A 27,306-nucleotide genomic window follows, 5' to 3' on the forward strand; every position below is an offset into this window, starting at 1 on the left:
CCCGTCATTAAATGATTCCCGATAAACTTAACATCTTATCACTTGAATTTTATTATTGCGCACTGCTCACTAAAATTCCCATATCTCATGAATTATTATTACTATTATTATTATTATTATTATTATTATTATTATTATTATTAATAATATCACTTCTCACAAATTTAACAACTTCACTTTGAAAATATGAACACACTGATCAACAACAAAACACAGCTGGCATGACAAGGCTGGACTTTCCCTCAACGTCATTACATAACTCGTCAAATAACTAACAGAAAAGCACAGATCGGGCCTATTAGACTGTGATAACAAATTCAAATGTAAAAATATTCTTGACTACCAAGAAATATGAATGCATGCATGACTTAACGTACTACCCTATATCTACAAAATTTACATCTACAACAAATTGAATACATAATAAGACCCGATTATTTACGTTATTATTACTAAATCCTGTCCGTGCTACAAATTTAGGATGGGATCGTTAAGCGACCCATCTTGTTACAGAAGGTAACCAAGTCTAATCAAATTATTCCCATTTTCCCAATCACGCTAACATTTCCCAAATATTATTTATATTTTGGTACTCATCTTAGTTATGGGTAATCCATTGCAGCTTGGCAGATAAGGGACCATCACGGCCCCATTTTCCGTTCTACTCGCCCATTCTTGATGGCGTAGTTCCACAAATGATTTCCTGGCACATTACCATTTTTACACTAATACCTTAACTATCACACTACTTCACCATTGACAATGTTAACACTGAAAAGTTGACTTTTACAAAATCATTTAATACCCTAGACCCAAGATTTATTATATTACACTGTTTTAAGCTTCGTCCATTTACCGCACAAAGGACATGGACACGTACGACGAGGTGTCGAATTATTTGTCCGGCACGTTTTATGTTGTCCGACGCGATACGCCCGACGCAGGTTTCCCTCTTGAAGTGTTCATGATAGCGGTTCCATCCTCCTAAGTACAGGCTATTATTTCCCAGGTACTGTTCGTCACACAGTATTCTATTCTTGCACTTAGTGCTGTGCAGATGAATTTTATATTAGTCACCCTTACAATGCACTTAATTAACTTTACTACGATATTTGTAACTGGCACACACTGTCCTAAGTTAACTACTTTCAGTTCACGGTTTTCGAGCGCGGTCACATTTTATAAGTACCGGCGGATGCTCGCACCAATACATGTTGAATTACTGTAAGCACGACAAGTTTGAATTCAGCTGCGGACGGTCGTTCAGCTTCGAAGTACAATTTCAAATCAAGCGAGACTAGCACAACTGCTAAGACTGCTAAGACTGGTAAGACTGGGGTAATGAGTGTTCTATGCACTCGTATATATTGACGCAGCTTTCCTAGCGCATTATCTGACGTCATATCCATGATGGAGGGGGTGGATTTTCAATATCGGCACTTGCATTCCGAATTGGACGTTATAATTTATATCAAAATAATCCACTCCGCTAGCATATTTGCTGGATTAAATATGAAATCCTGACGATCATAGATTTAGGAGATACGGGTGGATTTAGCTCCTCACATTTCGCGCCTTTGGAAGCGTCCCTTTCAACGTGGTTTTCGTCCAGCCAATGTCATTCAAGCTGTCTGGTTTCCAAGAAATCCATCCTTCAATTTATTTAATTTGCCAATAATTATCGATTATTTTTCCATGCGTGACATCTAATAAGTTCATTACATTGATCCGTGTACTCACAATAATTTATTACTGATTACTTTCGAAGTTACATTGGTGTCTCATCCACCTTCTCTCAAGATTGTATCCCTGAGTCTTCCATCAACTTTTTGTGATTGGCCTGCAAGTGGTCACGTGATTTAAGTTTCCACCTGCGCGAACCTAGGCTAGCGAATGTCGTCGAAACCGCTGTACTTTTCCATTCAACCTTTCCTGGAATTCATGACGTCGCGGAAGTTTCCGTTCGCCCAAAATATCCCAGCGCACTGCACGTGTTGCAAGCTTTCATTGTCTCAAACTACCCCCTTCTCTTTCTGACCAAGACTTATTTGTGGACTTATATTTTTCCTGGTCGCCAAACTAATGGGCTCCTCTGCTGTGAAGCAGCTAAATTCTGTTGTGCCAGGCTGAGCCTCACGGCTCCAGTCCGTCGCGTACCCTACTTATTATTTCAACACAGCTTGTACGGAATAAACTTTCTGTATTTCAATAAATGTACCATATATTATTTTATCAATGAAATCATGACTGACTGTGGACCTATGTCACTCGGGTTCAATATATAGGCCTATATATATTTCCAAGTTTTAACGATTGAGATAAATCCATGTAAACGAAAAAAGTTGTGCCAGATTCATGGCGATTATTGAAGAAAGATATTTTTCAACCTCTAAAGCTTCATTCAACTTATCCCATTATAAAGAAACCGGGCGCATTTTAGGCTATATTCAGATGTCCTGTCTGCCACCACGTGATTTATCACTTGAAGTATCCACCGTAGCACCCATCAGGATATAAACCTCGTGTGTCTGGGTGAAAAGCTAGCTAACCTGTCACTGTACTAATCAGGTCCAATTATAGTTTTCTCTATCTGAGTAAAAGATTTCCAAAAATTGTTATAAGTTGTACCTTCTAGTACACGTTTCTACAATCACGTGTTTATTTTTGAAAATGAACTGTCAAGTTCTTTCCCTAAAATATACCTTACCAATGATTTCATATTGTGTTTCCACTCTTCAAATAACAAATTTGCATTTGAAGCTAAAGTTGCACTGTTATTCTTATTATGTATGTTTTCAGGTATGTACTTCATTATAATAATGACCACCAGTCGAAATAGCGATTGTTCATCGACGGAACTGGGTGGATAGTTTTACTATTTTACTACAAATTAGAATTTAATGGATCATATTAGTTCATAGCATATAGGACGCTATGTTTTGCAATAAAATCAAAATTATTTTCACAGCTGTCATTCATTATTAAATCATATATATATCAGTCCTGTCAGATGTAAATTAAAATATGGCACAGTAATATAGAATCTTTTGCATAAACACTATGCTCATACCATACAGCTAGTGCAAAATAAATTATTGGGATATCTGTACTACAAAGCGTACAAAGTTCACATTTCCAATAGAAATCCTAAGGAGTATACTTAACATTCGGCCACTTAAAATAGAAGGTAAGCTCATTCTTAAATATTCCTGAAGATAATTGTAAGTGATGCTGTATTCCTCTCATGTGATTAAATTCATAATATTCTATGTTACAGCAATCAAAGTATTTAAGCACCTGCTTTTCCACGTTCCTAGATCAAAAGGAAAATGACGTTACAAAACTTCGCAGTGCGTTAAGGTATTATTCTTGTACAACTCGCTGAGTTGACTTGATCTCCATCTTTAACAAAAGAAGCCGGTTTGTTTTGGAGGTGCATACACACATTGCTAGAATAATAAATTTTAATTTTATTTACACGTATTCCTAATTTATTTGAATGATATTATCTGGTACACTTCATTTTGTTACTTTCTCTTTCTTGCCTGTTTTGAATTCTTAAGGAACATTCGTTTGTTTCTTCATCACTTGTTTATTTCTAGGTTCAAATGGCATAAGTATTCTGCTTTTTATATAGTTTTATACATACTTATTTTAATAGTATTACAATTTATTGCTTTCAGTTAACGATATTGTAAATACTTTTTTCAATTAAATTATGTAAGGACTTACCCAGTCTGTGCTCCACCATCTTAATAATAACATGAGCCAACAATAATACACTTTCAGCAAGCACACAGCATTAAGAAATTAAGTCCGTTTGGGCTGATTATTGCAAACAGTGGAACAATCGCGAGATCTGTCGTCGAATTTTTGAATTGGGATCAAACCATAGACTTACCGGAATTCTACGCTCATCGCCATGAAGATGTCTATCCAGTGAGGAATCTCCTGTACAAACTAGAGAATTAATGCTTTAAATCTCATGAGATAGTTCCATTCCGTTTGTTCTTTTACTTTCAATAATTTGAAATGTTCAATTTTACGTACTTCTAACTATAGTTTCAATGTTTAAATTATAGTGTATGTAGGTATATTTTATCCCAGTCGGTAATAAAAACTGTTAGGGAATTAAGGTAAATAAAATTAAATAAACAGATAAAAATACACTCAAGTTATTGGACGGAAAATTGAATGTAAATGAGTAACTTCAACAGTACTATCTGGTGGGTCTCATAGATCAAACCTAACGTATACGAGTAACTTCAACAGTACTATCTGGTGGGTCTCATAGATCAAACCTAACGTATACGAGTATATGTTTTTCACATGATCTACTGGCCTATTGAAAGATTATTAATTCGTTATCCATTTGTGTCAATAGTTTTATGTATAAACACAACATTATTTTGTGACGGTGACATTGAATGCACTCTTACTGTCTCGGCAAGGCAATCCCTATTGAAATGAAGGGGAAGTTTTACATTTAAAGAGTTACTCTTACGTTCTGTAATCATTTCCGTAGATATCCAATCGGCAGAAGCTCTTTACTTTGGCAAGCAAACAAATCACACTTTATCCTAAGCCATTAATTTGGCATTTCGAAAAAGATGACTTGGTAAATTAAACTTTAAAGAAAGTTCCTGTGGCAATTTCATCCTTGTGAGGCAGACCGTCCGATGACGGGGATGGGGTCTGCCTTTTATAGTTAACCGCGAGTTACTCCGTTGGAGGATAGTGTTGCATGTGGTGTGTGAGTTGCAAGATTGTTGCAGAAAGCTCTAACACCCAGCCCCGAGCCAAGGGAATTAAACGTTACGATTAAAATAATAATGATATTAATAATAATAGTATAAATAATAATAATAATACCCTGCTGAGTGGCTCAGACGGTTGAGGCGTTGGCTTTCTGACCCCAACTTGGCAGGTTCGATCCTCGCTCAGTCCGGTGGTATTTGAAGGTTCTCAAATACGTCAGCCTCGTGTCGTTAGATTTACTGGCACGTGAAAGAACTCCGCGGGACAAAATTATGGCATCTCGGTCACTTTAAAAGCCATTAAAAGCAGTTAGTGGGACGTAAACAACAGTATAATAATGACGATAATAATAATAGTGTGTGACCACCGGCGGATAGGGCATGGTGCAAGTCCTCCGAGGTGACGTCTATGTGTGACCTGAGCGTCAGTGATGATAGATCCCTATCTAGGATAAAAATAATGTTGAAGAGGAGACAAAACCCAGCCCTCCAATCAATGAAGGTTAAAACCCCGACCTAGACGACAATAAAACCCGGGAAACTCTTGAACCAAAGGCCAGCATGCTAAGCACCTTGCTTGTACTGGGACAGTAAATTATAATGAAATAACGTTTTCTTATGAATACACAGTCCAAGCCCCTTTTGAAAAAGAAAGTTACTTCACAATTAACTATTACCAAATCTGAATTACAGAAAACGGGCTGTTTTTCAATAATTTTATTGATTTCTTCTTTCTATAACAATACTGGGATGAAAAGTTTTATATTTTGATAGCTATTGTGCCTGTCATCGATAGGTCGACCATATAGACGGTTCAGGTAAATGGAAAACAACAATGTGATTCATAGCTGTCAACTCCCCATTTCTATCAGCGCCGCCATACTACGGATCGAACAGCTGGAATACTTCTATGAACCAGTGTTTCAGGTAGCAGTAGTTATGCTCAGATTCGTGTCAAATGTTCGTATAAGCTGTTCCACTCGGCGAAGTCAACTCCTCTAGATTATGTGTTATGCTCAAAGTCTACTTTGGGCCAGACACTACGTTCAAGTATTTTGACCAGCAAATTTTCTACTGTAATACAAATGCATGATGCATGGCAGATCGGTTTTTACTATTCCTTCTCCCGTTATTTTACAAATGATTCTTCGGTAAGATTAGCATCAACAGTGTTTGAGCATAGGAAAAAAACATTACAAACCAGTCGTAAATATTTCCCTTATTGTCCAATGTAGTATTAATTTGTTTCTACAAATTATGTATATTTATCAATAAGACATTTATTGACGGAGATGTTTGAGAATTAATTTTTAGACCTTCCCCTAAACTACTACTTCACGCAGCGTAAATAATATTGTTTATGGCGTATATTATAGTACCTTCTCCCATGTCCTTAAATGAAGATCTCCATTAAATTCTATTCAGCTCTTTTCGCGTGATAAGCGCACATAAGTTGAGACGAACGGCCATGATGGAAATTCAAATATTACACTTTCTTCCAATATTCTGACCATAGTACAGGCAAAATTGTTATTTTATTAACATAGACAGCATAAAATTCTTCATGACCCATATAGCCGGTTTGTCATGTGATAGTACATACATCACACCCTCGCATTGTATCCAGAAAGAAGAGAGAGTGTTATTGTCATTATTCGGTTTATTATTATTATTATTATTTCATTGGTATATTTTGTTCTTAATATTTTATGCTGGAAGGTATCCATATGTGATATGAGTAATTTGTTTTGCACAAACGGATGGGAAAACAGTGTTATTTTCAACTTGGAAATTTTTATGAGTCATGTGTAATAGCCTTGTTGATGGCCTTGTTGATGTTGTAGTCGGAAAGTTTCTATGACTCATGCGAAACAACCCAGAGTCCGTTGATGTTGTTATTGTCATGTGATCCGGGAGAGGTTCAGGGCGTGGTCTTCACAAAAGGATCTACTCGTGATTGGCTGGCCAGGATCAAACTCGGCGTATCACGTTAGGTAAGGAGGAAGCTGTGGTCTATATAGGCATGTGATCATACGGCGAGGAGGACACTGGTACACTGGACGATACTGGATTGGACTTCAAACTTTGGTGAAACGTGGTCTTATTATGTTCGTGGAACGTGACTGACCTACAACTGTGAAGTGCTTAGGCACTGGGTATTTTATCACTTGTGGCGGCTTGGTATTATATGTTGGTGAAAGCTGTGGAGTGCTATATCTCAGACTTTCCAGAATTTACGTTTTAGAACAACAAGCGTGTTGCTCAAGTGAATGTATCTTTAGCCAACTGTTAGAGTCAGTGAACACAGCATTATCAAGGTACAGTATCTGTGTGATATAATAAGTGTCAATTATGAGAATCTGCAAGTTGTGTTGATTCACAGAGGCAGTGAAGTGTACTTATCTACGTATATGTGCTTTGTTCAACGGTGTGACAACAAATGGTAGCTTGGTCCTTGCGTTTGTTTTCCCACTATTTTCGTCGTTGTTGTGCCTGCCTCGTGGTGTAGGGGTAGAGTACCTGTATCTTACTCAGAGGCCCTGGGTTCGATTCCCGGCCAGGTCATGGATTTTTACCTGGACCTGAGGGATGGTTCGAGGTCCATTTAGCCTAAGTGATTAGAACTGAGGAACTTTCTGACGGTGAGATAGCGGCCCCGGTCTAGAAAGCCAAGAATAACGGTCGAGAGGATTCGTTGTTTTGACCACACGCAACCTCGTACTCTGCAGGCCTTCTGGCTGAGCGGCGGTCGCTTGGTAGGCCAGGGCCCTTCAACGGATCTGGTGCCATGGGGTTTGGTTTGGTTTGGTTTGGCCCGATGTTGTTGCTGTTGTAAATGTAGTCTTCCGGCGGTATTTTGTGAGTGTATTTTATGTATATTTTTGTGTGTTGATGAGGTGCTCATGCAGGGATGTTATTTAGAATATAGCTATTTTCGAATCAGTGGAGTTATTGATGAACCTAGGTGCAGATCCTATATATTTAGTTGTTTTCGGGAGGTTAGGTAAGGCCTACCGGGTGAGTTTCGGTGTGGTTAGGGGTGCGCGACTGTGAGTTTGCATCCGGGAGCGAGTAGGTTCGAATCCCACTGTCGGTAGCCCTGAAGATGGTCTCCCGTGGTTTCTCATTTCCACACCAGTTAAATGCCGGTTGCTTCCTTCCCACTGCTAGGCCTTTCCTATCCCATCGTCGCCATAAGACCTATCTGTGTCGGTGCGACGTAAGCCACTAGCAAAAAAATGTTAAGGCCAGAAGCAGACGTAATAGCACGCAGCATTAAGTACACGATTTATCATGCTCTATCAAAATTCCAGCGATTCATTCTGGTGAAAACTGGCGCCCATACTACGGATATTTCGAAATATTATTTTTATTAATTTAATCAATTTTAACTATGTTAGTAATTTTTCAGTTGTTTATTCAGATATTTTCAATTAAATTACAATTTACGCCCAAGTGTGAGGCGATTAAGTATTTCATTTTATTCATATTTGATTGTATAAATTATATTGCAATGGAACATATTTACTACGAGTATTATTTACAAATATTATAAATGGCACCCAAGCGTGAGGCAATGGTTATTCATTATTATATTGTTACAGTTATTTAATCACATTACAATCAAACTTACTCTCTGCTTTGAAGCTACAAGGTAAGTGCAAGGCAATGAAATACAATAAGATGGCCTTTAATCGTCTGTTTTTGTGAGTTGTGATTTAATCAGATATTGCCATTTAACATCTTCATTTAATTTACTTTTAGGAGATGAGCTAAACATAAATTTGATCTTCAGGAGCTCCGTTCAAATGGAGCCTTTTCAATACCAGTATCCAATAAAGTGCGCATCTAAGTTAAATGATTTTTGTTGACACAATTTACGTGGATGTTAAACTGCTTCCAGAGGAACTATTAAACGAGTAGTGATGGAGATTGCATTGGCCGTAGAGCTAGTAAGGGGGAATGAGAACCCAGGTGCAGACAATATCGTATATGTGAGAGGAACGTTCATCAATTGGCCGTTATTCGTTTGTTCAAGCCAGCAATTAAGTTCGTATTTTAATGAACAATTCATATAGAACATTAATAGATTTCCCATGAGAGCCTTCAATAGGAACATTTTGTCTAGTGATATACACGTTGTTTTCGACAAGCCTTAATTAGAGTTACTTACGTACTTAAAATATGGATGTTTTAAACATGTGTTCCGCACGTTAAGTTCAGGAAAAAGAATCGCCATTGTAAGCGGTTCTTCTATGCGGCCTAGGGACGCTCACGTAGTGAAAATATATCCTATTGCATTTCTTATCTGAAAGAGCATCTAACAGGAATGGTTTAACCCTTTTTTTAATAATCTCGTTTCAGACATAAAGTGAAATGAATCTCTTTACACCAAAGCTTCCGAGTTATGATGCTGAATAATGACACTCAGAACAATAGTAACTCCGGATACCGTTAAATTTGTTACTCACAGAATCAGTTGTGCTGCAGTTCCATCTTCTAGTTCCGTTACGAAAACAACGACAGAGTACTCACACCTCATCACGCCGCGTTGGCCTCGTGGTTTATCTGGTGAGAGGCGGACATGATAATAATAATAATAATAATAATAATAATAATAATAATAATAATAATAATAATAATAATAATAATAATAATAATAATAATAATAATAATAATAATAATAAATAATGTAGCCTCAGCTACCGTGTGCAGACTTTGCCATTTTATGTCTTTCGGGCTGCCTGTTCGTCAACTTTGGCATTCTTTTGTACTCGACTAGATGGAAGGGAAACGGATGTCTGCTGGTCTGAGTTTTAATTTGTTTGGATGGCTTACCCGAAATGTGTCACCTGAAATCGTTGACCAGCCGACGTCGTATGTCATAGAGCAACACATGGAATTTCTTCGCCCTTCAAAACTCCAACTAACTCTGCCGGGTTTGTATTCGTCACCTTGGGATCCGGAAGCCGAACCTGCATCATTAATCTACAGAGGTAGCCACTGACTAACATGGTTTATCGCCATAACTATGTTGTCCAACAAAAATGGCCGGAGAAATGGATGTTTGCTTCAGTTCCTTGGTCGGTATCACACATATATGTATAATGTGGCCCGAATCATGAATTGGTAAAGTATATTTGTACACAGAGCGGTATACATATCAATTTATATCATCTATCTTGCATAGTAGGCCTCAAAGCAATCCACAAGGTGCAAGAAGGATTCTCAACAACGTGTCTTACAACAGTAATTTACTTACTTTCTTACATTGTTCATCTTGCGCACTACACAATTCCTTCTTCCCCACGTAGAATTGCTTCCAACGAAGGTATTCTTCTGGAAGTTCATGGAATGCTCTTCCATTATTCCACCTTCTAATCCTTCCCATTTCTTTAAGCTGGTCACTAGCCAGTGCAACAAAACTCTCTTTGTATGCTTAGTGTGACGTAAGCTTTCTGCAATTTTCCGCTTCTGAATTCAAGCTTATGAAATGAACGAATTTATTACGCAGCTCTCCAATAGTCAGGAAAGAAAAATTGCTCAGGATGACCGTTTTTCCTCATGTCAGAAGCTAGCAAATTACTTGATAAAATTGAATATAATCAATAGTATCTGGAATTTCAACCAATATTAGAGAAGACGACGGTTTTGCTGTGGAATTTCCGTAGGTATTATTGGGGTACGACATGTTTTTTTTTTGCTAGGGGCTTTACGTCGCACCGACACAGATAGGTCTTATGGCGACGATGGGATGGGAAAGGCCTAGGAGTTGGAAGGAAGCGGCCGTGGCCTTAATTAAGGTACAGCCCCAGCATTTGCCTGGTGTGAAAATGGGAAACCACGGAAAACCATTTTCAGGGCTGCCGATAGTGGGATTCGAACCTACTATCTCCCGGATGCAAGCTCACAGCCGCGCGCCTCTACGCGCACGGCCAACTCGCCCGGTGGTACGACATGTTATAACCTCTACGATTTATGCAACATTCTGTACATAGCCCTAGGATGGGCAGAGGATACATGATGCGTGCACGCATTCTAACCTATTCCTGCACAAAATTCGTAGCCCTGATTATAAATCTGTTATTTTAGTACAGCAGCAGGTGTACGTCACTGGAAAAGTCCAGTGAATTACATGATCAGACCGAACTTGTGTCAAAGGAATCGGAGCAGTACAGCCATCTAGCAACAGATTTTTGAATCGTGAGCTGTAGTCCAACAACGACACGCGCAGTATATTCCATCTATAACACATAGGTGAAATATTTATTTGAATAATCTATATACTAAACCGGAAGGGTTAAATTTGAAATTGAAGCATTATGAAGAAATGATGCAGTAAAATGAAGGACGGATGTTGGGCAGCGATGGAACTTTAACATTTTCCCATTCTCTGTGCTCAGATTTGGACAGTGTGATCACATCAAGCTGCAACGCATTTACGAATCCATCAAGATACAGAGTCAATAAAGCCCTTGATCACTTCCCGTGTAATTGCGCCCCATACTTGCTGCACTGTGAGGATAAGTTATTCCATATTTCAAGGTGGCGGAGAAGAGTTATTCAGTCCTCTGCCTATCATATCAAAATATGCAAAAGAAAAGCAAAGCAAAGACATTTCTGTACAGGTAAAGGCTTCCACTATCCGTAACCTCGGCACTTGATGGGGTGGAGTGGTTAGCTCTACGCCCGGCCGCCTTTGCCCCCAGGTATTAACCTGGTACTCATTTTTGGTGTAGTCTGAGTAAACCTGAGGGCCATATGCACCTTCGGAAGTGGAAATTTTACGACGTCCTGACGGGGATTCGAACCTACGTCCATCCGTGTGAACCGAGCACGCATATACCGTCTCGGCCAGGCAGCCCCTTATCATATCAAAATATGTTCAATAGGACTTAAGTCCAAAGACTTGACAGGCCATTTAAAAGTTGTAATGCCGCGTATAGAGCTTCTCCGGAAATGTGTGCAGTGTGATCCGGGCGTTCTCCAGCTGAAACATTCCGTTCAGAACGTTCTCCACCAGACAGACAACTGTCAACATACTTCTTTCTTTCTTTCTCTCTTTCTTTCTTTCTTTCTTTCTTTCTTTCTTACTTTCTTTATTTTCTTTCTTTCTTTCTTAAACTGTTTACCCTTCAAGGTTGGTTCTTCCCTTGGACTAAGCGAGGGATCCCACCTCTACCGCCTCAAGGGCAGTGTCCTGGAGCGTGAGACATTGGGTCGGGGATACAACCGGACAGGAGGATCAGTAGCTTGCCTAGGGAGCCTCACCTGCTTTGCTGAACAGGGACCTTGTGGAAATGGGAAGATAGGAAGGGATAGACAAGGAAGAGGGAAGGAAGCGGCCGTGGCCTGAAGTTAGGTACCATCCCGGCATTTGCCTGGAGGAGAAGTGGGAAACCACGGAAAAACACTTCGAGGATGGCTGAGGTGGGATTCGAGCCCACCTCTACTCTTTTGACCTCCCGAGGCTGAGTGAAACCCGTTCCACTTTTGAAATTTCATAGCAGAGCCGGGAATCGAACCCAGGCCTCCGGGGGTGGCAGCTAATCACACTAACCGCTAGACCACAGAGGCGTACTGTCAAGATACTACTGAGCAGTAACATTGCCCTCACCACTTGTAATTTTAAATTACAGCCAATAGCTTCCAGAACGTAATTGCCAGTGTTGACCACCTTCCCTGGTGCGATGATAATGACAGCAGAAATAAATGGATTATTCATTACTATCCCATTCATTGGCCCAACGTAACCCTTTCTGATACACTTAAATGTTGTGTGGTTCATGGACTACTTGCTGCAGGGATACAGAGTTGTATACTACTATAGCTTGTGCTACGGTTGCTCGAAATTTAGCTGATGTCTCTCGGTGATCCTCTGAGACATCCGAACGACGCTGTGATCCTCCCTCAACTGTCGTACGTCAGGTTTGCCCTGTGTCAGGTCCACTGATATGAATTTGACCTCTGCCATTATAAACGTTGCACCGTAGATGCATGTTAGTTAACATGTGCACGCAGAGTTCTTCTAGATAACCAACTCTCACGCTCAGCATTCCTAGCCCTCATAAACTGTAACAGTTCCTGATATCGTTCTCTTGTCTGCCATCAAGCCACATTGCACTTCAGATTGCAATTCAACTAAGCTAAGCTGTACTACACCTACCGGAGATGCTCCGTCCGTGAATGATCACGATGGGAATGTCGTATAAACAATCAAACTGATTTAAAACCTGTACCGCTTCGTACCTACATAGCATTATTTCGTATCTTGTTTGTACTATTTCCGTTTAGAGCAGTAGACTTATATTTAATGCCTTGAGTGAACGTACATCCATTGATTTTAAGAAGTGTATCTCTACACACCTTATTTATTTATTTATTTATTTATTTATTTATTTATTTATTTATTTATTTATTTATTAATTTATTTATTTATTTATTTATTTTTATTTATTTATATACTTATTGCTATGGTTTCACGTCGCAGCAAGTCAGACAAGCTATCTCACGAAGATAGGATAAGAAAGGAATGGGATTTGGAAGGAAGTGACCGAAGTCTTAAGTAAGGTACATCCCCAGCTTTTAACAGGTGTGAAAATGGGGTAACGAAGGAAAAACCATCTTCAGGACTGCCAATAGTGAGGTTCAAACCCACGCATCTCCTGAATACAAGGTAAAAGCTACCTGGCCCAAAATATGCAACCAACTCGCTAGGTATCTTATTTAGTTCATGTAATTATTGTTCCTAATAAATTAGGTGTTAATAAAGTTAATCAAATTTCAAATTTAAGTTCAGTATAAAATGGTGTAGCTTCTTCTCATTCATCAGCAGATGTTATCTCAAGTTCACGGTCCAAACAAGCACTAGTCAATCAATGTCAAGCAAACACAGAACGCCATAAATAATGTATTCTAACACATGTGAATCGCGAACTTCCTCCAGATGTCCACAAATATTTTATCAATGTACATTGTATATGTGCTACACCACGATAATATGGGTCGAGAAAGCACGAATTGAGGTCATTGTACGTCAGGAGTTCAAATTCGAATGTGGTACAGCACGGACCTCCGTAATGTGTTCGAAGAATATATGAGGAGGTGAATGAACTCTTCTTATTTAGTCTAAGAAACTCTTTTCTAGATGCATGGCCCTACGAGATGAGAACCTATGTCTTGGATAACGACACTCTGAAGGGACCTCTTGTGGTAAAACCTTCGCATTACTGACCGAGACTTAATTGGGCTCCAGTGAGTAACGTATAATGTGTACGTATCAATTACTCCAACAGTTTTCACTAAATTAGTTCAGGTGAAAGAAGCAGAGGTATGGATTCGATATTAACAGAATAACATGGAAAAAATATCAATGCTAATCTCAAAAATAATACTCTTTTATTAAATATTTAATGCAGGAAAGAAACAAATTCAAACAAACAATTGAATAAGTCATTGCTAAAAAGGGATATTTGGCACTTTTATCAAAATTCGGTGTAAAGATGGTGTATGTTCAATGAGTGGAAAAAAGTATTGGGAAGACACTGAATGCGATGTTAATAACGAGTTGCTACTCCGCGAGCCCTCGAAACGGCAGCGATACGGCGAGGCATCGACTGTATAAGGTATTGGAATCGTTCTTGAGGAATCTGGACCAAGCATCTTGCACTGCTACACACAATTGGTCGTTGGTCTTGTGTGGTTGGTGCGCGGTTCATGGAGCGTACACCACCATCGGCAGCATTTTATAAATGCTCAACTGGATTAAGATCGGGGGATCTGGAGGGTCAATCTATGGTCGTAACTTCACTGGAGTGTTCCTCCAGCCACCTGCGTGTCACCACAGAGAGGTACCATGGTGCATTGTCCTGTTGAAACATGCCATCTCCATCAGGGTACTGTAGGGCCTGAAAGGGATGCAGATGGTCTGAAAGAACGTCCACGAAAGATGCTCCTGTCAGCGTTCCCTGGAGCCGGACAATGGGGCCTAATTGCGACATTGAGAACGCCGACCAGACCAGAACTGAGCCACCTCCCGCCTGGACACAACCTTGTTGACACACAGGATCCACAGCTTCACGGGGCATACGCCACACTCTCACGCACCCATCAGCTCGATAAAACAGGAACCGGGATTCATCGGACCATACCACACGCCGCCACTCTTCCAAGGTCCATTTCCGATGTTCGCGGGCCAATGCACGTCATGCAGCTCTGTATCAGTTGTCAGCAAAGGGACACGAGTTGGTCGTCGGCTGGTGAAGCCTATGCAGTGCAGTTGCCTCCTTACAATCCTGGTAGAAATGGGTTCCTGACTCCCAACATCCAACTGGGCGGTGATCTGACTCACAATTCCCCGTCGAGTGCCCTGTGTGGTTCTGCGCAGGCGACGTGATGTCCGTTCGTTAAACATCAGTGGTCTTCCCATGCGTCGGTTTACGCCAGTAGTAACGTTCCCTCTGCGATGTTGAAGATCCGCCCTCGACACTGTTGACATCGTAAACCCGAATTCACGTGTAATATCCCCAATGCTATTGCCCAAGCGCCGTGTGCCGATGATCATCCCACGTTCAAAGTCGCTTAACTCGCGATGTGTTGCCATCTTCACGACACTGGTGTCTGTGACAGACTGCTCAGCAACGCCGCGGCTAGCCGCAACGCTCAGAGGTCATACACGGCACATTTTCTAATTGGACACCCCTTCCCGTGAATTTTTGGTCGCTCCTTGCATAGTGTGATATAAAAACACTGGAAAGTAAGGTTCATTGTTATGAGAGGGATATGCAGTGCACATGTTTCCTTCTAACACCGAACGTCCTCTGTGCTGTGCACTGCTGTTTTCTCTCATTAACTGCGGCCTGCATTTACTGTTACTATTTAAGATTTTGTGGAAGTTTAATATCATACAGAATCTGTTTAGCATGTAATAACAGTGTATTTACACCTTCACCAACCACTAACCGAACTAATAGACGGCATTAATGATCATGATGCTGTTTTTGTCGCAGTTAAAAATAAATGTGAAAGAAAGTATTTATTTGATTATTGTTTGCATGAAGGTGCTATACCAAATGAATGCAGAGTTGCTATAGTAGCCTCTGTGTATAAAGGAAAGGGTGATAGACAGAAACAAGTTCCAAGAAGGACATTCTAGGCTGATAAAGCAGGCATGAAGAAATTTTTAAAATAACTATGATCGGTGGAAAACCGTAAATAAAAATGTAAACAGACACTGGGCTGGGTTTAAAGCAATTGTTGAAGAATGTGAAAATAGGTTTGTACCTTTAAAGGTGGTGAGGAATGGTAGAGCCCAACCTTATTATAATAGAGAAATAAAAAGACTAAGAAGGAGGTGCAAATTGGAAAGAAACAGAGTTAGAAATGGCTGTGGAAGTAAGGAGAAATTGAAGAAACTTTCTAGGAAATTGAGTCTAGCAAAGAATTCAGCTAAGGATAACATGATGGCAAGCATAACTGGCAGTCATGCAAATCTTAGTGAAAAATGGAAAGGTATGTATAGATACTTTAAGGCAGAAACAGGTTCAAAGAAGGACGTTCCAGGAATCATTAATGAACAAGTGGAGTGTGTATGTATCTTCAAAAGGTAGAAGTGTTCAGTGAGCTGTGTGTAAAGATTGTTGGTAACAAGGATAATGTCCAGATATAGGAGGTGACTAATGCTAAAGAAGTATTAAACTTTACGTATGATAAAAATGACATTTGCAGTAAGATACAAAAGTTGAAAACTAGGAAATCGGCTGGAATTGATAAGATTTCTGGGGATATTATAAAGACAATGGGTTGGGATACAGTACCATATCTGAAGTACTTATATAATTATTGTTTGCACGAAGGAGCTATACCAAATGAATGTAGAGTTGCTATAGTAGCCCCCGTGTATAAAGTAAAGGGTGATAGACATAAAGCTGAAAATTACAGGCCAGTAAGTTTGACATGCGTTGCATTTAAGTTTTGGGAAGCATTCTTCCTGATTATATTAGACATGCTTGCGAAATTAATAACTGGTTCGATAGAAGGCAGTTCGGGTTTAGGAAAGATTATTCCACTGAAACTCAACTTGTAGGATTCCAGAAAGATAGGCTATAGCAGATATAATGGATTCAGGAGGCCAAATGGACTGTATGGCGATTGACCTGTCTAAAGCATTTGATAGGATGGATCATTGGAGACTACTGGCAAAAATGAGTGCAATGGGACTAGAAAAAAGAATGACTGAATGGGTTGCTATATTTCTAGAAAATAGATCTCAGATTCATTACCTGACCCAGTAATAATTAAGAGAGGAATTCCTCAAGGGAGTATTATTGGACCTTTATATTTCCTTTTATATATAAATGATATTATTAAGGAAGTGGAATCAGAGTGAAGGCTTTTTGTGGATGATGTTATTCTGTATAGAGTAATAGATAAGTTACATCAAAGATTGCCTCTTAAGACTCAATCCATCCATTAAATGGACTGAAGTAAAGAAGTTAGATGGTCCAGTAAGCCTTTCCCTTTATATTGTTGGTTACAATTTCTACTCCGTAATGCAACGTAGGGCAAAATTAGATATCGTCGCTACGCAAGCAGTACCGCGTATCTGGCAGTATTCTTCCTATCTATTATTTTCCTAAATACTGGTCACGCCTCGCAACCACATATGGATATGCAGTCCATTAGAACAATATTTTCCTTGTCTTCATTCTCTTATCCTGGCATTAAAAATACATTATTCTGTAGGAGTGCGAAAATACGCGATATAAACATATATTCCTACAGTGCAGTGCGGTAAATTTTACTTTCCTTTACAGTGAAGCATAGAAAAATGAACACAACGAAAACTATTCTGATTGGCTGCATGTTCATATGTGGCTGGAAGGCGTGACCAGTCTTATGTAAAATAATACATAGGAAGAGCAGTGTTAGATACACGGAATTATTCAGCAGCGATATGAAAGAAGACCTGGTACACAGGAAAGGTGGTGAAGATGGAGGTGGCAAAGAATAAAAGTAAAGACGCTAAGAACGCCGGATGTTCGTAAAAATATTTAGGAAATGTAATTTTGTTAGTGCGAGGAAACGTCATAGACTATTAATGAAACTAGGAACCAAACTGAATGTTTTTTATTTTATGCCCTTAAGCTTTTTTGTATAAATCTGTATTATTTGCACTCATCAATCTTTCCAAGTGTTCTTATACACACATATTGCTAGTAATATTTAACATTGAACAAGCAATAGCAGAAAGAAACGAAGTTTTGTACAAGTCGTTGTTAGAAGGAGATTTGTGCTATTGTTTAACTGGCCGCCATAATTTTATATGCAAATATATGCTTTTGCAGAAGTTTCAGATACCTCCAAAAATGTTTCCCTTACACTTTCAAATCACTAAGATAAGAAAATTAAGTGCTTAAATGAACTGGGATATTTTTGAAGTGAAAACACCCTTCAATTCGGATCCATACCGGGCATCACGTTCAAAAGTTTAATGGAACGAATTCGAAGTCACATTTTAAAGGCACCGAAACATGGTTAAATTGAACGTAAAGATAACGCAATTGCATATTTGCAAAGAAGGACTAAATGACCAAGTAAAATGGTCAAGTTGTGTTGATGACGACGTCACATGAAACGAGACGGCTGTCAAGACGACCGATGATTTCTTTTGTTTCATGGCATGAAAGTAATTACGAGATGGGGTAGAATTATTTTAAGGGTGTTATTTATTAAATAATGGAAAATATATATATACTATTGAGCATCATGAGTATATAACAAAGGAATTTTTTTAAAAAAATCAGTCGAGAAAAGTGTAAATTGTGATGATTTAGTTACTTGGTGTCAAAACGTCCAAGTATTTACGAAATAAGCGGGCAAAACATATAAAAACGGAGGAGCGAACAAAAAATTGCACAAGCCCAAACAACATCCACCGCGTGAGCTTATCGGTTCAGGGAGCGCCGCAAAGCTGAGGCAGCGCGGGCTGGCCACGCTACGGTGACGAGTACGTCTATGGAAGCGCCCGTTATGGAAACAAATGCCACTAGTGGATCGGGTGAGGTCGTAGGACACCCAGAGAATCAATGTCCCAAGCAAACCTTACATTTCACACTTATATTACCATACCCCTATATTCGACGAAGTACCGACCTTTGAGAAACAAATGAAATGGATACAAATAAATTATTTCATTCCTTTCCCGTAAGGAACGCACTGACCTGGCCACGCGTAAGCCCCGCGGTAATGCTGCAGCACCCTCTCTCCCCATAATATTTGTGTCTCACCCAAAATATTGGTTTTGTTACGTATCCACTTTCAACAGTGACTTGGGGTGGTGTTTTTTCTCAATTGTGATACTACGCGAAATGCACATATAGGCTTATATTTGGTATTTTCCTTTTTCATGGCCCGTAAGCTACATTTTAATGGATTTTGAAATTGCAATAAAAATTATCTTTAACCCACTCAACATAAATGCGAAACCGACGACCTTTTAAAAGTAAAACTTGATTTATACTTTGTATTCTTCTTCTAGAAACTTGAACCGAGTATTTATGCTGTCTTGGACTTCCTGCGAATGTTTTTGGCTGTCAAGCTATAATTACCAGAGTTTTTCCAACCAGCTCTGGAAGGTATCTGGGGTCTTACCAAAATCGTAGGCGGTGAAAGAAATTTCAGTAAATAAAATTTAACGTTATATGATAGATGTACACAAATTACAGACCAAAATGCTCAGAATTTTTCTATGCATTCTTCAACAATGCGATTGATTCTTGAACATTATTTCAGTTAATTTTGTATATCTTCTTATTATTATTCTTCCACGTCCCCCTCGCCCTCTTTAAACAGTTTGTGAATTTGTATGTGACTGTGTTGTATTTACAATGTTCTAACAATTGGCTTTACGTCGCACCGACACAGAAGTCATACACCTGCTTACAATGCTAAGCTATTACTAAGTAATTGCACCTCTCAATTTACTCTAACATGTAGTGTTAAGGCATTGGAAATATTTAAATTGTGTGTGAATATACAGTACGATATTGCCTTGTAATATTTCGTAAATTTTGTGTGTATATCTAAATGTCTGCGCTGTAATAATGTTACGCTAAATATGAGGGAATATTTTAAGTTGTTTTCAGCAAATTTCGTATTCATTTATTGGCTATTTATTTTAATTATTATGATATATTATTTGTAGACATAGAGAAAATGGTTGAAATGATAATGAAGCCATAAAGAGATTGGTTATTAAATGCAGAATATCAAAGTGAAAGTATTACTGAAATAGAAACGTATAATGATTAGTGTATAGACATGGCCCCATCCCATCTCATTGTTACGTATTGTATCTGGGCAGCATTGGACTTATATACAAAACATTCGAAATCACTCACATTGCTTGGACATGTGATTCATTCCGTAGGGAAAGAAATATTGAAGCAATTAAAAAATTACGAAGAAAAATGTTAAATCATTCGCGTGCAAAAATAAACAAGTGAAAACCGAACTTTAATAAATATATTACCAGATTGTAAAAGAATTACCACAATCTCAACTATTCTTGTTTATGACTGTTCAGCTGGAGTAAGAAGAGAATATACAAGGCAAAAATAATCCTGTAGATAGAGAACACTTTAATCCAAAAAGAGTACATTAAGCTAAAAGTCAGTATAGCCAACATCAGTATATTTGTGTCTTGATCCCGACGACGCTTACATGGAGGTGGTGGAACAAAAATCAAAATGTCAAGGAATTTACACCACGAAGTAGATTTATTCGAAGTAGCTCCTCTATAGTTTATAAGTAGAAGAGATTTTTCTGTAACAGAAAAAGCCCATAAATATTTCAATATTTATTTGTGCTTCTCTTGGAATTGTGTCCGTGCTCTACAGAGTGATCCAACTTAAGAATGTAACATTCGTCAGGCAGTTCTAAACCGACCTGCTGGGGACGGGCTAGCTCCTAGCGCTACGAAGGAAGTAAAGCAATAAAGTAGGGTACCAGGACTTGAAGACCTGCAGTGCTATTGACTCGTCATTGCCTCATGTACTCCACATATATCAACAGTTCTCTGTGACAGAAGATAATGAGGGTCAGATTCTTAAAAGAGAGAAGAAAAGGGAGGTCCATGCCTTTATCCGGATGTGAAACAGATTTATGACTCCCCTACTTTACGGACAGTTGGGTGCAGAGCACATTGAGTTTCTTAGTCACGGTGTGTGAGGCTGAGCTCACATTCTGCGAAATAATTTCGTTCGTAAGGAAGCCGATGAGCTGACATACATTGTACGGATTGTATAAAGGTATTTATTTTAAAGGTATGTAATATTTATGAAATGTTGTCTAAAACCATATATGATGAGTCCCTTCTCTTTGGCATAACGCAGGGGAGTAACTGGGGCTGTGGTAAAGAGGATAGTAAGCCAAGAAATATGGTGAAAAACACTACTACTGTTGGTTAATATTACAGTCTATGAAAGTTGTAAGATGACGCAGTTTAGCTTCTACGGAAGGTGCCACGACGCAGTGGCGTCGTTTCTCACCCTACCCAGTGTAGACCCTGTTACACGAGGTGCAGTCATCAGCAGTCTGCCCGCAGATTGTGGTACGAAAAGGTCTCGTTAACACCCACTATTCTCACTTACACTAGAATTGCCTTCAATCTTACGAGTGTTACAAAGTACTGGCATTTGCTCTGGTGTCATCAGATCCAGGCCTCGATGTGCAGTTGCTATCTTAACAACATACTGTTGTAGTACATGAACTGTAGTAAATATCACTATAAATCTCGACTCTGTTAACTTCCTTGTCACCTCTGGAATAATCTCCTTGATTTTTGCCTTAGAAAAAAGACACACACTGTATTGTACCGTACCCAGAGGCAATAACCCTCTAGGACGATGCCTCCATTCCTGATTAAACTTCCGACTAACTCAGGTTTGGACAGAGAAGTGGGTTGATTGTCAAAAGGTAAGTCTACATGTCGAAGTTTATCACTTAACTATAAGTATATGACAGGAATAATGGAGGTTTCATCTCGAATGAGAAACAAAAATATGGGGTAGGATGAGTTTATTCCATAAAATAACCCCGAATCATACTATCACAAATGAAATTCAAATAATGAAATGATTATAAGATTATCACAGAGACAAAATTGAAAAGGATATAGACATCAAAACTTTAAGTACGCAAACAATAAAATGCAAAAAATGAAAGTTCAAACACAACATTAAATACTTGTGAAATTCAAATGAGTTCACATCATTGTCCAATTTTCATGTTCAAATTCGTATTCGGATGGTTATACGTATTCGATTCGTATGGAGTAGCACGATTTTAAGTATCACAACAATACGGATTGAAATTCAGGGAAGTTGCCGCAAAGGTTAATATTAAACGAAAATTGAGACGCAATGGGACATGATATGAACTACGAAAAATACTAGTGGCATTTACCTACGCTATATTTACAATAACCACAACACTGTAAAAATATCTCAAATATTTACATTGGATTAAGAAAGGGAAAACTTATATACTACACTGACTCGACGTGAATTGCTGTTCACCAAAAAGATCTAGTGAGAACTAGATTGACCACAAACATTCACTCACCACTCGGGCTGTTCCCCATTAACCAACAAGACAACGTATCAAAACAGGATGAAATTGCACAAAACACCATCCTGTAAGAGAAAACAAATAATATCCTTTAATGAACACGTGGAAATCAATGAGCAACATTGCGTTCCTCTGCTGCATTTGAGCACCGGAAAGTGCCTTCCTCAGTCACATATTTCCTGCTTTGCTGTGGACTGAAAATAAATGTTAAAAACTCAATAGTACTCTGAGGACTGGGTCACTGTTCCGACAAGATTGTATAACGGAAACGACATCTCATATCACACTGTCTATATAAACACGGCTGGTAAGTAAACTTGTAAGGCGAGCTCGTATTTCCTCAACTGCTCGGAAATTCACATACAATCGTACCTCTTGCTAGCATGCTAGTATAATTCGACACACACATCATATTCACTAGCCTGACGTTAATTTTCCGTCAATTCTGATTCTCAATAATCTCTCAGAATACAATTATTGCAGGACTATTCTCACTGCACAAAATTCTTATCACATCGTCAGGCATGCAATCGGCCTGCATAATCAACTTCATAAATCAGCATGCATTAAATTCTCTTGTATTTCTTACAATCTCATCAGCCTTTCTCATTATAAATCCGGGTTCGATTCCCACTCAAATCATTGTACGAAACAGTTTCCAACCCACATTGGAAGAATCATTTTCTAGCCAACGTTGCTTATACAGCTCCACACGTGTCACAGCTCCTGAAATAGCTTGCGTCATGCTACCTATCTATTACTAATCTTTCTAAATGGAAAAATGAAATTTACTCTTAACGCCGTAAGTATTTAACTCGGAAAGTGGATGATCTTGGCAATCTAATCCTCCTATCTCTAACATACAAAAATATCGGAATAATAGTAGGCTAAGTAACATGCATAATGACACAAAAACAAAATAAATCCTAACGTCTTCCTCAATATCCCATCTAACTAATCGTAAAGTAAAAGAAAAATAGAGAAATCATGCACTCCCCTCCTATCCGTATTTACAACATCACAAATGTAAAATAAACACATGCCGTGCGGCAAAAATTACGTTAAAGAAAATCCCTACACTGAGCCTCATTAGTATTATTCATAATTCATATAACATGCCATTTAATTTTAAAAACATGCGTCTTATCTTTGGCAACTCCCTGGACATCGGCAGCGGCTCACATCCCCGCTCCGGTATTGTGTTACTCCATTTTCAGCACGTATTTAACACATGGAAACAGTCTTCTTTCTTCTAAGGGCGGTGCCATATTCTTGATGAAAGTTACTGTACACTGCAGCACAGAAGACTTCAAGTAAATACCTCTTCACCGCTCGATGTGCACGTGCCGAATAAACCCTTGTCAGCTGTGAATTAAGTCATCATTAATCTGACAGAACAAACACACGTAAAATTCAGAAAACAAATGTTTAGGGTTTAACACAGTTAGTTAAAGCGGCTCGCGGTTCGGTACGAAAGTCCTTCGCGATACACGACCGACCCGAAAATACAATGCAGCTGAGCGTCTCTCCTTCACTCACCAGTCTGCGGCTGATATTACCGTCTATTACTTCAGAGTAAAACTTTGCAACGTAATGCAATCGGCAATTTATCACTGCACCAGATTACTTAACACTCTTCGCAAATAAATGCACTGTTTTGGTCGAAAAGACCTTACACTGTTAGATGTCTACACACGTGGCAATATTCGCGCACAGATATAAGAGCAGTATAGAACAATGTTCACTTCATGGCGACTCACAATCAGAATGACGCTCCCGGCGACTCACATAATCAGAATGACGCTCCCAATGATTGGGACGCTTGAGAAGCTTAGCTAACGCCGTTGTAGCTATGGGATTCCCGTATGTTCAAATGATAAACCAATCAGCGTGCTTGTTATTCACAATGACTTTTAACTTAATTAAAATTAACATTAAACACACTCCTGATGACTTAATAATGACTTAGATAATTGCTGATGTGACCGTTCATCACCATGCCATAGGCATGTTAGGAGGTCTAGTCTATCATATATGCCGTTTTCCGCAATATTCTGTGACATACAATTGAGTAATTAGCGGTTTACATGCCAAACCGGGGTGTGGTTTGCGATACCCCAGCCCGAAGGGAGCAGTTTTCTGCGCTGTAACGAGAAAAGGATAGCGCAGTACTGCTGAACCTTGAAATTGCGCTCTCTTTTCGAGGGAGCGAGAAGGAAAGATGACGCTACGCATGGAAATGTAGGTTGTCGGAGAGTGGGCTGAGTTAAGGTGTGTTAACCCCTGAGAAATAAATGTCCTCTACTAATTCAACACCGCATTCACTGGTGCCACTTCACCATGATTTACTAAATAGAGGAAGAAGAAGAACACCTTCATCTGAAATAATTATTGGAAATTTATGAGTCAGGTCTCATTCGAACCGATGTATTTAATGCTAATTGTTGATGCATATAAATGCAACATTTGAATAGTGGATCGGTAATGACGCCTGTCATACAGTAGTACGCAGATTAAAGATGACTGCTGAAATCTGACAACGTGTGGAAAAAAGTGGGAGATCTTGCGTGATGAACCATGACGCGTGATTTTCTAAAAGGACGCTTTTGAGATTGTGAATGACCCACTGATCGCTTTAGTTTTATATGTGATCAGTAGAAAGTAGAGGTCACAAGTTATAATTTGATTGTTTTCACGTCGCAGAAAGATTCCGATTACCGGACCTTCATTTTCAGCAGGGACATAATTTACCTTCCCCCTGACCATTTTTTCCGGAGGCTATAAGTAGAGCCAGGACCTAGATACAGTATCCAATTGTCATTTGTGTAGCTGCAGTACTCACACGTTAGGAGGGAACTTGGATATCAGTGTATGAAGTGTTGTGTCCTAGAAGAAAAACACATCAGTGCGATGTAAAATATCGCGAAATAAGCCGTGTGGTACCAGATAATGTACATTATTGATGAATAGAAGTCTTATCTCAACTTTTTATATTTTAAATATTAACGACAGTCAGTTGCGGCTCATGATGCAATCATCAGTGAAAGGGCAAACGCGTCAGGTTGATTAGAGGTAGTGAGACAGCTAATTACGTTTAGTAATTAATAATAACCGATCCAAAGCATTTTAGGAGTGAGTGACGTTCAGCAAAATTAAAGAACTGTTCCTGATAAAATTAGCGTTTGCATACTCCATGGACACTTGTGGTGATAGACTGTGTGATTAATAGGCAAATGAACAGTGATTTCTACAAACTTTTCACTATTTGTATTAATCTATTTAAAGTTAGTAGTGGATCTTATCAACAGTAGATTCCTTTGAAAGTACATAAACAGTGTTTAATAACTGATTTCCCATTTTTTCCTGTATGTTCGTGAGTGGTCGTCGAACCCCGAGATCTGGAGCCTACAAGAATCGCGCTTAAGTGCCTGCACTCATTTCTATAGGGAACGTCCAGAGATTCAACTAAGAAGACCACAGTTCGAGAAATGGATCGTGGAAGTACGAAGAGGAACCAATGACTATCAAAGAGAAGACTGCTCATCATGACGGAGAAAAATCTAAGATGTACCTCGAGATGACGGCAAACCGTACCCAGTATTTGATAAGTACAACTGATTTGGAATACATTTTTAAACCACGAGATTTGCATGCCAGTAGCAACTTTTATTTTTGTAAATATTAAAATGTTATAATTAATAACAATATTAAATGTAGGGAACACTATACGCGTGTGACTGGGAAAATACTATTTATTAATTTAATTAGGGTTTTCAAGTGATTTAAGAATAATCATTGATATTTAGCAGGCTTATTTGCATGAATTATTATATAGATCCCATAAATTCTTAGTGTAGATGAGGCACATATTTAAAGAAGGATAGCGCTTTAGCTAAACTTATAACTTCTTCGCAATGTTACTATCTGGTAAAGTTTTTCATAGTAGTTTGAAGATGAACTGTATGTTTGCTTCAAGCTGATTCAGGTATTTATAAATCCCGTATGATAATAGATGATCATTGAAGATGTCCCAAACCGAGGTATTATGTGAATTACATAGATATGCGAGAAGAATTAAATAACCTGTAAGAATGGAGTTTCTCTGTAAATTAATAGAACGGATTTGAGATGCGGTGGTATGATATGGAAGGGTGAAGCTGTAACATGTTCTGTTGTTGGAATGATAAAAGATAATAATAATAATTATGGCTGTTGTGATATATTAAATTAGGCTGAATATATAGCCAAGTAATGAATAATAAGAAGTAATGGCTCTCAAATGAATGCGCACTTGAGAACAAGCCGAGATGATATATAAAAGAAAGGAGGAAAGAAAGAAAGAAAGAAACGACGAGTTCAATGTGTTTTGTAGCCACGGAGCTGGACACACAACTGTTGTCATGACTGACAGTTTTACTACGTGCGGACTTAGGGTCAAGGAAGATTCTGTAGTTCCCAGCAAGTTTAAGGTTTACCTGCGAGATCCCTTTCATTCGCCAGAGCAGACTCAATTCCATTCTAATGATACGTTATGATTAATGCGGATAATTTTCAGATTTTGCGGAGGATAGATCCCTTCCCATGGTTATGCATTAAATTAGCTCGTGATTGGAGTTTTAATTTTTTTACCTTGGAAGCTGGAGAACCTGAGTTCGATTCATGTTGGAACAGAGAATTTAAGCTGATACTATGGCTTGATTAAGCCATATCTTCAAGATGTATTGTGTGATATGTGTTTGATATTTTTTCTATGTAATGTGTTTACGCGTTTCATTACTCCCCAAAGTGTTCTATGGTGATGGGTTCGAATCCAGCGTTGGCTGATTTTTCTTTGAATATAATTTGTTAGGTGAACCCAGGATACACGTATGTGTTCAGTGTAAATATATAATTGTTGTGGTCAAATGGGCCGTGTGTT

Source organism: Anabrus simplex, chromosome 2, assembly GCF_040414725.1.
Source record: "Anabrus simplex isolate iqAnaSimp1 chromosome 2, ASM4041472v1, whole genome shotgun sequence".
NCBI lineage: Eukaryota > Metazoa > Arthropoda > Insecta > Orthoptera > Tettigoniidae > Anabrus > Anabrus simplex.